This window comes from Sus scrofa, chromosome 5, assembly GCF_000003025.6.
Source record: "Sus scrofa isolate TJ Tabasco breed Duroc chromosome 5, Sscrofa11.1, whole genome shotgun sequence".
Taxonomy (NCBI): domain Eukaryota; kingdom Metazoa; phylum Chordata; class Mammalia; order Artiodactyla; family Suidae; genus Sus; species Sus scrofa.
In genome coordinates this window covers 99,367,116-99,383,552 of record NC_010447.5, presented here as the reverse complement: position 1 = coordinate 99,383,552, position 16,437 = coordinate 99,367,116, and positions in this window count along the sequence as shown.

The following is a 16,437-nucleotide window of genomic DNA, read 5'->3' as shown; positions in this document are numbered from 1 at the left end:
CAGTGGTTAACAAATAGGAACTATGAGGTTTAAGGTTCGATCCCTGGCCTTTCCCAGTGGATGCTGCCATGTGCTGTGGTGTAGATCGAAGACAAAACTTGAATCATGTGTTGCTGTGGCTCTGGCATAGACCTCTAGCCTGGGAATCCCCATATGCTGTGGGAGCGGCCCTAGAAAAGACAAAAAGACCAAAAAAAAAAAAAAAAGGACCAATCTAATCTATATTACAACCTGGGAACTATAAATTTTGGCACAATTCAGAGAATGCTTAGACTTGGTTCTTTATTTTGATCAGTATTACTGGGGGCATGTTCAACTGCATTACATGCGATGAAGAGGGCCCATGTATCTAAAGGTCTCCCTGTCTCAACTATTGTACCATTTATTAGCTCTAAATTATCAGGGTGAAACATGTCCACAGTTCTCCCTACCTATGCTCTATTGCCTATTTATTTCATATTGACTATGATATAATATGGAATGATATATAACCATATTAACTACAAAATATGAGGTAAACATAACCATTGGTCACCTCCCTGTGTTGTAGTAACATTTATGATATAAAGCGTGGATTGCTACATTGCTTGCAAATTAAATGTAAGCTGAAGTCATGGATCTTACTTAGTCCATAACAGATTCTTCAGGTCAGGTAGCCTTTAGTAATTCTTTAGCTTTGGCTCAAAGAGGACATATCTATTAGAAATAAAGAACAAATGTTAAGTGTTCCAAGAAAAGGATTCACTGAATCTCGGGATGATAGTTGGATTTTCTGTTATTCTGAAATTAATCATTGCGTTGATTATATGCACAGGAGGAAAAACAAATCAGGCTTAAGAAATACAGTAGGTCCTTACTGATTATACATTTTATGTAACGTTAATTCCAGCTCCTAATTTATCCCTCCTCCCTTTCCCTTTGGTAACCATAAGTTTGTTTTTATTGTCTGTGAATCTGTTTCTATTTTGTAAATAATTTTATTTGTATTTTTTTTTTTTTAGTTTCCACATGTAAGTGATATCATTGTATTTGCCTTTCTCTGTCTGACTCACTTCACTTAATGTGATAATCTCTAGGTCCATCCATGTTGCTATAAATGGCATTATTTCATTATTTTTATGGCTGAGTAATAGTCCATTGAATCATGTATACACTAAAACTTGTTTGTCCATTCCTCTGTCAATGGACATTTAGGTTGCTTCTGTGTCTTGGCTATTGTAAATAATGCTGCCGTGAATATTGGTGTGCATGTATATTTTCAAATTATAGTTTTCTTTAGATATATGCACGGGAGTGGAATTGCTGGATCATGTGGTAACTCTATTTTCAGTTTTTTTAATGAAACTCCATGCTGTTCTCCATAGTAGCTGTATCAGTTTATATTTCAATCAATGGTGTAGGAGAGTTTCCTTTTCTCTACATCCTTTCCAATATTTATTGTGTGTAGACATTTTGATGATGGCCATTCTGACCCAAGAAAGGTAATACCTCAATGTAGTTTTGATTTGCATTTCTCTAATTTGTAATACTGAGTATCTCTTCATATGCCTTTGGCCATCTGTATGACTTTTCCGGAGGAATGTCTCTTTAGGTCTTTACCCACTTTTTTTAATTGTTTTTTTAATATTGAGCTCTATGAACTCTTTGTATATTTTAGAAATTAATCCCTTGTTGGTCACATTGTTTGCAAATATTTTCTCTGATTTTGTAAGTTGTCTTTTCTTTTTGTTGATGGTTTCCTTTGCTGTGCAAAAGTTTTTAAGTCCAACTGGGTCACATTTTTAAAGTTTTTCTTTTTTTTTCCATTACCCTAAGGAATGCATCCAAAAATATTGCTGCAATTTTTGTCAAAGAGTGTTCTGCCTATGTTTTCCTCTAGAAGCTTTATGGTATGCAGTCTTACATTTAGATCTTTAATCTGTTTTGAGTTTATTTTTGTGTATGGTATCAGAGAATGTTCTAATTTCATTTTTTTTACATGTAGCTGTTCAGTTGTCCCAGAACAATTTATTTAAGAGATTTTCTTTTCCTAATTGTATATTCTTGCCTCCTTTGTTATATATTAATTGACTATAGGTGTGTGGGTTTATTTGTGGGCTTTCTATCTTGTTCCATTGGTCTGTATTTCTGTTTTTATAGTAGTGCCACCCTCTTTTTATTTTATTGAAGTATAGTTGATTTAAAAAGTTCTTCAGTTGCTGTTGTACAGCAAAATGACCCAGTCACACACAGTTCCCTGTGCTGTACAGGAGGGCCCCACTGCACAACCATTCCAAATGTAACATTTTGCATCCAAAAACCCCAAACTCCACGTCCATCCCACTCCCCTCCCCCCCTCCCCACAGAACCACAAGTCTGCTCTCCTTGGCTGTGATTTATTTCTGTTTTATAGATAGGATCATCAGTACTGTATTTTAGATGCCACAAATAAATGATATGATATGATGTTTGTCTTTCTCTTTCTGGCTTACTTCACTTAGTATGAGAATCTCTGGTTCCATGCATGTTGCTGCAAATGGCATTAATTTGTCTTTTTTATGGCTGAGTAGTAGGAATACATCCATATGTACCACATCTTACCATCATCTGTCAATGGACATTTAGGTTGTTTCCAGGTCTTAGCTATAGTGAATAGCGCTATGGTGAACATACGGGTGCATGTATCTTTTTGAATGAATGTTTTGTCCAGATATACCCCCAGGAGTGGGATTGCTGAGTCATATGGTAGTTCTATATTTAGTTGTTTGAGGTACCACCACATTGTTTTCCATAGTTGTTGTACCAATTTACATTCCCACCAGCAGTGAAGGAGGGTACCCTTTTGTCCACACCCTCTCCAGCATTTGTTGACCTGTTAATGATGGCCATTCTGAGCAGTGAGAGGTAGTACCTCATTGTAGTTCTGATTTGCATTTCTCTGATATTAGTGGTGTTGAGCATTTTTCATGTGCCCGTTGGCCATCCATATGTCTCCTTTGGAGAAATGTCTACTTAGGATTACTCTTGCTCTTGTAGTATATTCTGAAGTTAGGGAGCCTAATTTTTCCAGCTCCATTGTTCTTTCTGAAGATTGTTTTGGCTATTTGGGGCCTTTCATCTTTCCATAAAATTTAAAAAAAATTTTCTATTTCTGTGAAAAACACCATTGGTAATTTGATAGGGATTGCACTGAATCTGCAGATTGCCTTGGATATTATGGTCGTTTTAGCCATATTGAGTCTTCCAGTCCAGAACGTGGTATATCTTTCCATCTGTTTGTTTGTCGTCTTCAAATTTTTTTTATCAGTGTGTTAATGATTTTTGGAATACATGTCTTTTGCAGCCTCAGATAGTTTTATTCCTAGGTATTTTACTCTTTTTGATATGGTAAATGGGATTGTTTCCTTAATTTCTCTTTTTGATATTTTGTTGGTAGTGTATACAAATGTAACAGATTTCCGTATGTTAATTTTGTATATGTCAATTTACCAAATTCATTGATGAGCTTTAGTAGTTTTCTGGTGGCATCGTTAGTATTTTCTATGTATAGTATGTCATCTGAGCACAGATTTGGAGCTTCATATTTTTCGGAGCCTATTTTTTCATGATTTTTGGAGTCAGTTGCATGAATTGATTTTTTTTCTATCTCCCATTTGTGCCAACTACCATTTCAAATTAATTAAAATAAAATACCCTTTCTTTAAAAATGATGATAATTGTTATAGCTTTATGATAACATAATTACGAACTTTTATCTTTCAGTAAACCTGTGTGTAAGAAGGTGTTGGAAAAAATAAACATAGTTTCTTTCTCAGATCTGGAAGATATTCAGTACTATTTTCCTACATTTTATTTCTACTGAAATAGAATATGTCATCTAAAAGAGATTTTTTAAAAGCATGAAAGAGAATATTTTGCACCATCCACCTGATATATATTTATGTTGATAGTTAAATGCTAAAGTTTCCAAAATACTTAGTTTAACATGAAATATGATAGAAAAAAATATTTGTAGAGATATTTTGTATAAGACAGAAATCTACAGAGGAAATCTTAATCAAAAGTTTAAAGATTTATATACACAAATTTCATTATATGTTTATTTTTAGGATAATCATAATCTAAAAGTCAGTCATTTGCAACTAGCAGATTGTGGCTCAACATCATATTAAATATTATTCAACTCTAAATCATTAATATATTGATTTATCAAATAGTAATGTAAAACTATGTTGGTGGTATGGTAAGTGGAAAGTAGAAGTCTGTGCTTGCAAGATGTATACCCATGCCTTAGTAGTTCATGACTTTACACAATTTTCCTTTATAAAAAAGCTGCATTTTCATCTGATTCTAATATTTAGGAGAAAAAATTTATTTACATACAGATTTTTAAAATATACTGCTACTTGGGTTATTCTTTAGCAGAATTACTCCTGTACAAAAATTTGTTGGCTACCAGATAGCTCAAGGAAACCTTTTATGTATAAATTTCATATTGAAAAATAAGAAAAGATAAATATTCTTTAACTCTGATTTTTGGGGAAATACATTTTATGTGAGTTTGATCACTTTTGAATATCTTTTCTTCATCTTTGCAATTGTAAAATGTGTCATTGAATTAAAAGAAACTTTCATCGAATAAGTAATGGATATCATCACTATTTGGAAACAACATGCTTGAATCAACTGAAATGCAATTTTGAATTTTTTTTTCACATAGAGCAAAATTTGATGAATTTAATACGGGTGAATGCAATTCTTTGCATGACATGGATAAAGCTTGGCCTGCACATCAATTAATTCATTAAATTTAATTAGGGGATTATATTACAAAAAATGATAATTTCCTCAGTAGAAAATGGCAACAATAATAGTATTTATCAGAGGATTGTTAAGGGGATTAAATGAGACTATGTATGTAAAGATATTGGAATAGTATTGGGCAACTGACCATATTTTATTTCGAACAAGTTGATTTCATCAGTGTGTAACATCTCAAAGAAAAAAAGAAATACAAAAAATTAAAATAATAATTAGGAGTTCCCTGGTAGCATAGTGGTTATGAATCTGGCATTGCCACTGCTGGTGTGAGTTCAACCCCTGGCCAGGGAACCTCCACATGCCGTGGTCATGGCATACATATATATTATATATATATATATAATAATTAGGTAACTTACTGTATGTTAGTTACCAGCCTAATTGCTCTGCATGAAATAACTTATTCATCCATTTAAATTACCCTATGATTTGCATATTATTTTAAGTCTATGATATTTTACCTACAATTTTAAAAAGCTAACGTCTCAGAAAAGCTTTTCTTTTTCCCCCACACAGGCAGAAATCTGACCTGAATTTACATGAGGCTATTTATATTCTTGAATTATCTCTTAGTTTGAATATTCATTTTGCTGTGGCAATTTTCATATTTTAATGTACTGCTCGAGACCCTGCTGTGACTTTTACATAAATGTACAGTGTTTGTATTGAGTTACCATCTAAAATCCAAAACATTCTGAATTTGATACACACTGGACCCAAAGATGTTAGAAAATAAGTTATGAACGTATATTATCATGCTCATTTTACAGATGGGTCAACTCGGAGCCATGGGCAGTAAGTTATTTTGCAATGTTGCAGAGGTGTAAGTAGCATAAATGTGATTAAATTCCACATAAACATTTCATATTGTTTTAAATGCTTTTTTCATCATTCAGTCCTTTTCTACTAAATCCAAAGTCAGAGATATGGAATGTTAGAAAGAAAAAAATCATTTTGCAGAGAGGAGATTATACTGGTCAACCCAGAAGACTCAGTGGAGGCTGGGGCATTACTTTATTTGAATGTGTGTGTGTCGTGGTGACTCCAGAGGGAAGTAAAAAGCTGTGTCAGCATGTACTGTCCAAAAAAATAAAAACACCAAACCCCAGCATGGATTACTATGTAATAATCAGTCTGAAATGTGGAATTACAGCGTAAGCAAAGTTTTCAAAAGGGCTTAAATATCTGTCTTGATTGAAATTTCACAGATGGAATTTCTAGAGTTATCCATATAGCAGCTTGGAGTGGTGTTAGGAAATTGAGTTTCTGTTTCTAGCTTAGAAACCAAATGGTGGTGTGACCTTGAATAAATAATTAAGCAGTATTTTACTTTATACGTTCCCGTTCCTAATTCTAAATTCTATTTAGAATTCTGTTTCTATGAAATCTAAATGAAATAAATGTACATGAGCACAGTTAATTGAGCCATTTTTAGTAAGGCCTAAAAGTACTATTTATTCCTGTTTCAATGTGTAATCCTGAAGCAGTTGGTCCGCTTTTCACAGCATCAGAAACCAAACTCAAAATTGTCATCTGCGGTGTGTCACAAGATCGAACATTTAAGCTGGTTCTCCATTTTTTAATAGCTCTTTTGAAAGTGGCACACAACTCTAAATATAGATTTGGTCATCAGAACTCTAAATATAGATTTCATCCTTAGTCAAACTGTAAGTATATAAGTTGATAATTGAAACATATTTGTTCCTATCACACTTGACATAAAGTATGAATGTTTCCCAGCTTTAGTCATTATTGGGACAGGACAATGCTGTAAATGCTTCAATTATTTCAATCAAGAACGAAAAGTTATCCTCTTCTTTCCCACCAGATTAGTGGTTCCTGATTTCGAGAATGATGCATAATCCAATGTTGCTAAAACCTTTATGTACACAAAAAAGTTGGTTGTTATATGCCTCCTGCGGGTGGCTAACTTCTCAGGCCGCTAGTGTAAAAACATTCCTATTAAAGAATGTGGGAACGCCTTTAGGGTTGATGATAGAGTGTACACCTTGAGAAGCGTATAGAAATGTCCAGAATTATAAATTGTGTTCACTCATATTGCAGAATATATCTCAAAAAATAATTTAAAGGGCTAAAGGGCTGGGCATGGGTTGCTTCAAATTGTAAGCCTCTCTGATTCAAAACTTAGATTCATTTTTTTATTAATTTGTTAATAAAGTAATAAAAAATAAATCTGCTTGGAAAAGCAGTTTGAGGGTACGATGTCATAGATGAATTTAGCAGTAATTTATCACTTGTTAATAAAGGAAAGTTATTGTGAAGTTTATAATTGAAGATGATACATTGATATTACACCAAATTATATGCAGGTTAGGTAAAAAGAAATCCAAACTACTCAATAAACAAGCATAAAATGCAGGTCACAAAAATATGCTACTTTTTAAAATAAATTCAGATTTTAATCTCCATTTATTTATTTTTGTCTTTTAAGGCGCACCCGCGGCATGTGGAGGCTCCCAGGCTAGGGGTCCAATCGGAAATGTAGCTGCTGATCTCTGTCACAGCCACAGCAGCGCCAGATCTGAGCCGCATCTCCAACCTCTACCACAGCTCATGGCGGCGCCGGATCCTTAACCCACTGAGCGAGGGCAGGGGTCGAACCTGCAACCTCATGGTTCCTAGTCAGATTCATTTCCACTGCACCACAGTGGGAATGCCTTAATCTACATTTAAAAGCACAAAAAGCCATCTTCAAAACCTACTGCCATTGTAACTAACTCACATAGAATTTCTAAAAGACTTTCTCCTAAGGATGGCAAGAGAGAGTGGATGGTATAAAGACTCACCTGACTTTTTCCTCTTCTGTGAATAGTTTGTGGCCTCTTAGATGTAAATCAAACAAGGTCAACAGGTTTTAACCCGAGCCAGCTTCTTCCACTAGTTTCTCTAATTCTGTTGTATTAATATTACATATACTATATATACTAATAAAATAGTAGATGATAATAGAATCATTTTAGTGTGGATATACATAATAATAAAAAGACCAAATGTAGTTGGCTGTTATAAAAGAAGTTTAGGGGAGTTCCGGTCGTGGCGCAGTGGTTAACGAATCCGACTAGGAACTCTGAGGTTGCGGGTTCGGTCCCTGCCCTTGCTCAGTGGGTTAACGATCCGGCGTTGCTGTGAGCTGTGGTGTAGGTCGCAGACGCGGCTCGGATCCCACGTTGCTGTGGCTCTGGCGCAGGCTGGTGGCTACAGCTCCGATTCGACCCCTAGCCTGGGAACCTCCATATGCCGTGGGAGCAGCCCAAAGAAATAGCAAAAAGACGAAAAAAAAAGAAAGAAGTTTAGGGAGAGAAGAGATGGAGTTTGGTCTGCTCTAACTCTGGATCGTGAACCATCTTTGTTCCACGCTGGGAGAACAAGTCCCTCACTCATGTCCATTGGATGGCTATACCTGGATTTGTGGGTTGAGTAAGCTCTGGGCTGGTTAGACGGGTTGTATGGTGCCCATTTTAGGATTATACAATCAAAGCACCTCTGCTTTATATGGAGTTTCCCCAATTTGTGATTATGGAATTTGGCTGCCTCTGCTTGGCATGGAGTGTGCCCAAGAGGTCAAAGTTCATCAGTCCCTTCTTGAGGTTATCCTCTATCCTATAGGAGAAAGTTTGACCATAAGGAATTCCATCTACTCTAGCACAGAATCACTCTTTGGGGGTCACTGCATAGGAGAGTTTCAGAAATAGAACTAGTTCATTAGGGTAACAACTTTCTGAAACCTATACAACTGCGCTGTATTACAGTAAACACAACCACAAGCAGAAATTCTCCTTGAATCAACTAACACTTCCAGCCAATGATGAACTGATTATTGCTTTGCCTTCACTAATCAATTTCATAAAATCGGTAAGGTTGGCATAAGGTAGGCTAAATTTCTAAGCCTAATCAGTTAACAGGTAACATGCAGTAATCCATATTTTCTCCAACCCAGTAGAGGGAAGAAGGAGTTGCTCAAAATCCAACCTTAGGAACCTGCCCAGAAGACCCTTGGTGGTGTATCCTCCCATCGTGTTCATGTTATTTTTTTAATTTCTTGAACATCGTTGAAAGTGAAACACGTTTGTGTTGATCATTATCTATTATTGTTTTGGCCTCTGAAATCGATTCGTAGCAAAAGACGGCCCCCCTTAGACCTCATAACCTGTGTAGTGTTTGATCTTGTAAACTGGGCCTTTACAGAGAAGCACAGGAAAGGTTTCCCAAGCCCTCATGGTCATGGTCACTGGGGACAAGAACAATCACCGATGCCTCGCGTAATAACGGGAATTACAAGATACTGGTAGAATGGAGATATCCTCCGTATAAAAAAGAGATGTTCCCATACACGCAACCGTTTTGGCCCTAAATGCTATTACAAATGCACAGGCTAACTGTAACCATAGGTTTGGAATATACCAAGATCTGAATACGGTTAAACTCAATTATGCTCGTGATGATCTCACAATATTTACGTTAGCTGATCGAGAATACCAGAACAATAATTTTAAAAATGGAATGATTGTTTTAGAGAAATTCACTCAGCTGTGTCTTATTTTGTCAATCTCAGGCATGGGCTGAATATCCACTGTCATCTCCTTGGTTCAAAGTTCTTGGGCAAAGTGACTGCTTCTTGGAATTGCTTCTAGAGACTTTTTGACTCAGCATCAGTTTGAGGTATTATTTGAGTGGAAACCCACTGATTTAGGTTGGTAGTTTGTTTGCACTGAGACACATGAACCCATAGTAGGAATAGAAGTGGATTGTGTTAGGTAATGCAAAAAGCATTTTCATGTCAATGTGTGTAATGAGTTAAATTGTGTCCCCTAAAAAAGATGTTGGTGCCCTAAACACCAGGACATTAGAATGTGACTTTATTTGGAGGCGAGGGCTTCAGAAAGGTAATCACATGAAAAATAAAGTAATTAGGGTGAGTCCGAATGCAGTATAACGGCTGTTTTTGTCATAAGAGGAATTTGGAAACAAAGGCAAGCATACGGACAGGACAGCCTGGGAAGACTGGAGTCACGTTGCCACGTGCCAAAGGAATACTAGAGTTAGAAGAGAGACCTGGAGCAGATCTCGCCTTTGCCTTCCCAGGGAATATGGGCCTTCCAGCACCTTGGCTTCAGACATGTAGCCGCCGTCCCCATGATGGTCAGCTCTGTCCTTCAGAAGGTTGATCTGATTGCTGCGAGTCACCTGTAGCTGGCTGAAATTGAGACAGTTACCCATCCAAAGATTGGTGGGGAGGAACATCAGCTTGGTGGGAAGAGAAGCATCTTATACAGCTAGGATGGTAATGCAGCATGGAGCCCTGCAAGGGCACTGCCGTTGGCTTTTGGTCTGCCTCTAAGATGTGCTTTTATTTTAATAACCAGCTTTTCTTTGTGAGTTTCCCTTCCACTGAATCATTGATGTCGTTCCCACAATTAGTCAAAATACCTGAAGTCACAGATCCTTTAGGTTTCATGACATTTCAAAATAATGGATGATCTTAAAAGCATATCTTTTGTCTTTTGCCATGATAAAGGCTTCAGTCAGAGCTATTAATTCTTCTACCTGGGAAGATCGAATATTATGTAATGGGGCCTCTTAACGGCTGCACTTTCAGTAGACACAACAAAAGAGGGTGCCTTTATAATTTCTAAACTAAAATCCATCTATAGGACATATTAAGATTAACTAAAAGGAGTTTTGGAAGATCAGTCCTGGGCATGCTTTCCTTAGTACTTGCTGAAGACACATGTTTCCCTTCATCCTGAAAAGACATCAAGTTGCAAGAATAAGGTTGGAGTTATGTAAATAGTGATATGTAGAAGACATAATAAAAGGGTTTCATAAATGGAAAAGTTTCTGATAGAGAAGTCTTGACTATTGGCTGAAAGTAATGAGAATTGTTCAGCAGGGGCAAACCGTAGAATCAGGAAGGTGCAAAGAACATACTGGCAGAAAATTCAACTAGTTTGGCAGCTGCTGCTGCCTCATGCAGGCATAGAGTTTCTAAACTGAGGAATAGGCTAAGAGAGGCAACCTGCAGGCTCCAGTGAGTTAAGACGTCTAAGGTATGATCTTTGTTGACAAAAAAGAGAAGGGATTGACACGGTGAGGGGTACCCAGAGTGGGAGATTGTTGAGGAGAAGCAGTTAAAGAGGTGAAAGCCACTTTCACTTCTCCTTCCAACGGAAGAGGCTCAGGAATTGTTCCCTTTAAAATAAGCTCATGAGAGAACAGCTATTTTTTTCAGTTGGGTATTCATTGCTTACAATAACCAGTCAATCCTAAACATATTTTCATCGTTTTTTAGTTTAGAACCTTGGTGAAATGGAATCATCTCTGTTCTGACAGGGGGCAGTAAACATCCATGGTTGGCAGACTGTGACCCAAATCATTGGCACCGTTTCTTAACAAAAGTATATATTTCTCTACGGGGTTTGTAAAGCTCTTCATCTAAACTTGGAAAGAGCTCTAGGCATCTTCCTGTAAACTGCGTAGATCAAGAGAGCATAGTAATCTATCTGTTATGCAAGGATGGACTCTCCAAGAAAAACTAAATCCTTTTGTTTAGGTTGACCTGTTTAGGTTGAAGGAATATGAAAATTCTCTAGATCCCTGAAGAATAATCTTCTAGATATACGGTTAATTTTTCTACCACACTAGCAAGTATTAACTATCTATTTGTCTACTAAGGAAAGATGCATTTACATTAAGCACTGTGAAACACTTACTTTTTAGGGGAGGGAGAACAGGATATGTTTGTGTTGGGAACTACTGGGAATCTAGAGATCATAGTTCTGTTTCTCACCTTGTGATTTTTCCTAACAAATAAGGGTGGCCTTTTCTGATTGGCTTCTTACCTGGCTGTGCAGGTGTACTGCAAGGATTGAGATGGGGTCATCCTTAGACTCAATAGTGAGTTTTATTCCTGAGATTTCTTCAAGTTTAAATGGATCTTGGGATGATTTCAGTATGTGTGTGTGTTGGGGGGGCAGTGTTTATAAAGGTTCGTTTCAATCTTAGAAGTTCCATTTCTCACATTCAATTTATGTCATTAGGGTCTTTAGCCTAAAGAGAAGAAGGAATCTGATGTAACAGGACACCCGGAGCAGACACCACCTCTGAAGGAATGGCTGTTATTTGAGTTGCTCTGATGAGGTGCTGCCTGGCAAACATTTACCTTCATGCTGCTCTTACAGAGCAAGGCTCAAGAAAGCTTGCTGGAGCAGAGGCACACGATGGAAATGAGTAAAACTTGCAAGACTAGTGAGAGCATAGATTTCGATGTCTTTTGGAAACAGTTTCCTCAGTTATTTTATTAGCACTCCAAGGAACAGGTTGAGACAATGTGATGAGATTTATAATAGAGAATGCAGCATTTGCATTCTCTGAAAGGCCTGTGTTCAAATAGGTGTAATGCAGATGGTGAAATGGTTGGACCCCTAATTTGACTTCATGAGCTCCTTCCTCAGTTTTAGCAGGTGCCCCATCTCTTTAGAAATGTCACATTTCTTCAAACATTAAATCTATCCCTACCATGTGATTGAACTCTGAAAACAGGCACCCACACAAAGACTTATCCACAAATGCTCATGGTAGCTTTATCTGTGGGAGCTCCAACCTGGAAGCAAACCAAGTGTCAATCAGTAGATAAACAAACAAAGGCCGATACGTCCATACAGTAGAACACTTAGCAATAAAAAAGAACTATTGCTAATGCAACAACTTGATGAATCTCAAATTTGTCTGATCGAAAGAAGCCAGATGGAAGAGCTACACAGTATATGATTCCAGTTTTATACAATTTTTGATAATGCAAACTATCTTGAAAGGAAAAAGAAAATGGAAACTATCTATAGTAACAGAAAGCAGGTCAGTTATTGCCAGGGACCAGTTTGGGAAGCCTCTGGAAGGACTGATGACAAAAGGCCACGAGGAAACTTTGGAGGTAACGGTGATGGATTTGTGATTGTAGCAATGATTTCATGAGTGTATATGTGTCCAAACTCACCAATGTATACATTTTAAACATGTTTAATCAATCATACCTCAGAGTATCTATTTGTGAAACCAGGGTCGCTTCTCTGATGTAAGGTGCCCTCTCAGCTCCGTGGGTCACTCAGCTAAGGTGTTCTCAATGGTGGTTATCCAAATACTTAAAGAGAGCCCAGTGCTAAACTGCCAGAAAAATGGTGGTGTCCCACATTTTAGTATAAATATTTCCCCTTTAGACTCCTAGGGGGAAAATAAAGTCTGTATAGTAAATTAGCTTTCAGTTTAATGTCCAAGGCAAAAAATTCAAAACCCAGAATTTAATTCTCTTCCCCTTATAACGTAAAAATCCAACACAATTTAAGTCCCTCCCAATTTCTTACTTTGCTCACTCACAGCCAGAAATGTTAATGCCTAGATGGATTCAGACGGCAGCTGCAGCCTGTGTGTTTTTCTTGGAAAAGGATGTAGCTCATTCAGCTCTTCAAAAGTTAAATTAATTCAATATCGAGTCTACGTTGTGTCTCAGTTTTTAAAAGATGCAGAAGTTAATAGAACATCCAAGGTTATCGTAACATTTGCCTCACACCCACCACATTTACCAAACATTTATCCTGGACAAAATTATGTTCCCAGAACCCAGCAGTTGTTATTGTCAAAGACAGTATATAGCAGAAACTCTAGAAACTCACAGGTCTGTAGAAAGGAGGATACCTGGGGATGGCTTTAGCCTCATCAGAACGCCAACCAGTTGATGCCCATTGTCAGGGGTCCATGCCCTGCACACTTAAACTTACTTGGAAGAAACAGTTCAGCAAGAAGCTGGGTTTATCATCAAGCATCTAGCATGGCATACTCTATCTTCTCTTTGAGAGTGGCATTTGAGATACTCATGCTGTCTTGTAAAGTACAGATTTGCTGTGGGGCGGTCCCCACCAGGTCTCATTGTGGTCCTAATCTTTCCCAGCTGTATAATCCAAATCGCCTTCTATTCAAAATTTGCTCTTTTGCACTGCATTTTATGACTAGCATGAACAATTTAAACCATGGACTTCTCCAGAGCTCTGTATTGCATGGGAGACCTCTTCCTTAAAGTTTAAAAAAGCAAATACTGATAGAGCCAATAATGTTTAGCGCTTGCCTATAAATATTTTTCCTATCATCAAACTCTTGCCTCACACGAAGTCGCCTTCTGGTCTCTCTGCAGCCTCTGATGAGGCTTCCGATGCTCATGCATGAATTTAAATGTAGTTCACGGTCAAACTACCACAACCTGCACCCTGAGGCTACCTGCACATAGCAGCGCCTTTATTAAGGCAGCACAGCCAGAGCAGCTCGATAAACATCATCTTTGCCAGCCTCAGCTGAGGCTGTCCAGGAGGCCACGTTCGGGTGAGCCCCACGGTCACGTTCTGCGCCTTTGCTGAAACCTTGTATCTCTATCCGTTCAGCTCCCCTCCCTGCTTCTTTCTTAAGGCCTGTACCCATCTCCTTAAGACCCTGAATCACACCAGGCCTCTGTAAAAATAACCAATTTTAAACAGACAAAGCTGCTTTAAACTTCAGCTCAAAAATGCTGTGTGCCTCAAGGCCTAAAGACTTTTGCCAAAACCACAGCAATAAAAAGCCTACTGAACATTTATACAAGTCGAATTAATGGTACAGTAGAAGCCTCTACAAACGGCCAAAATCAAAACTCCCTGTGTACCCTTCACGTCTGAAGTCTGAAGTCACAGGATCGGGCCCCCCAAAGCTCCTCCACTGGGGTACCATGCTCCCTCAAACATCATTCCTACTTTATTCAGGTACTGGTCCATGCAGCACAGATTGGAGCCTGAGATACTACTTTCCCCAAACACAGGCCTCTCTCCTGTGCCGCCTCCAGCCCCCTTCTAGTCTTTATCAGGACAGCCTCTTTACAATTTTCAGGATCAGAATAATAATCAGGTACATGCATTGTGCAGGCAGGCCAGGGCCTGTCGTTGACTTAAGTCCCTGCCTCTCTGGGCAGAGCAAGTAAGAACAGTAAGGAGACCGTGCATGTTAGACCGAGGGCCCCCTCCGCACGGAAGGAAAGGTCAGTAATAGAGGTGATACTGTGCATACACCTTATAACTGTTTTTAAGGCTTCATTAGATAAACTTTTAAATACATCCCACGTTTTCTTCCCTTTGCAGTTTACTTCTAATTCGCCTCTCAACCTTGAAGGTTTTTTCCTCGTGTCACCTCATCCATGAAACTTCCCCGATGTCTTCAATTAGATTGAAACTCTCAGAAGACTGAGGGTCCTGGCCCAGTGTTTTGCAAAATGTGGTCTGAGGACCAACCACAACAGAATCATGAGTTGCTTGTTAAAACTCCGTTACTGAGCCCACCAGTATTACACAAATCTTAGGCTGGGGCCTTGACGGTGTATCGTAGAAGCTCTGTGGGTACTTCTCTGGTATAGTAATGTCTGAAAGTTTTATTTTGGTTTTTGGTTTTGTCTTTTTAGGGCCACACCTGTGGCATATGGAGGTTCCCAGGCTAGGGGTCAAATTAAGCTGCAGCTGCCGGCCTACCCCACAGCCACAGCAATGCTGGATCCGAGCCACGTCTGTGACCTACATCACAGCTCATGACACCACCAGATCCTTAACCCACTGAGCAAGGCCAGGGATGGAACCCATGTCCTCATGGATACTAGTCAGGTTTGTTAACCATTGAGCCATGACTGGAACTCCAAGAAAGTTTTCTTGTTTCTTTTTATGGCTGCACCTGTGGCACATGGAAGTTCCTGGGCCAGACGCTAAATTGGAGCTGCAGCTACAGCCTCTGCCACAGCCATGGCAACACAGGATCCGAGCCACATCTGTGATCTCTGCCACAGCTTGCAGAAATGCCGCATCCTTAATCAACTGAGCAAAGCCAGGAATTGAACCCGCACCCTCACAGAGACAATGTTGGGTCCTTAACCTGCTGAGCTACAACAGGAACTCCTGAAACTTTTGTACCTGATGTCTACTGCTTACTTTTTGTTCTATGATGTTATTTGGCATTTACTGCCATATATGTTCTCTGGAGGAAGTAATTTTTTTTTTTTTTTAAAGAACAGCTCAACATGGACCTTGGATATAGAGCAGCTGCTCAACAGAAAGTTGTTAAAATTAGCTTATTTTTATTTATCTCTAAAAAAGACCAGATCTCTTCCTGTGTTTTGTTTTACCAGAATAAAGTAGCAGTAAAACACATGTGAAATCATTATAAGGTATTAAAATATCTATTGTTTGACAATATACTATCTTCATCAATGTAGCCAAATTTAGAACAAGTTGCTCATTTTAAATCAATATAATGTACTGCAATTTACTAAGCATTGTTTTTCTATGCAGTAAAGAATCTATCTTCTTATAGTCATGTTTCCTCAGCATCTCCTGTTGCACTTTTATTTTTCCTTAAATGATTTTTATTTTTTTCCATTATATCTGGTTTACAGTGTTCTGTCAATTTTCTATTGTACAGCAAGATGACCCGGTCACACATACATATATACGTTCTTTTTTTCATATTATCATGCTCCATCATAAGTGACTAGATAGAGTTCCCAATGCTACACAGCAGGATCTCATTGCTTATCCATTCCAGAGGCAATAGTTTGCATCTATT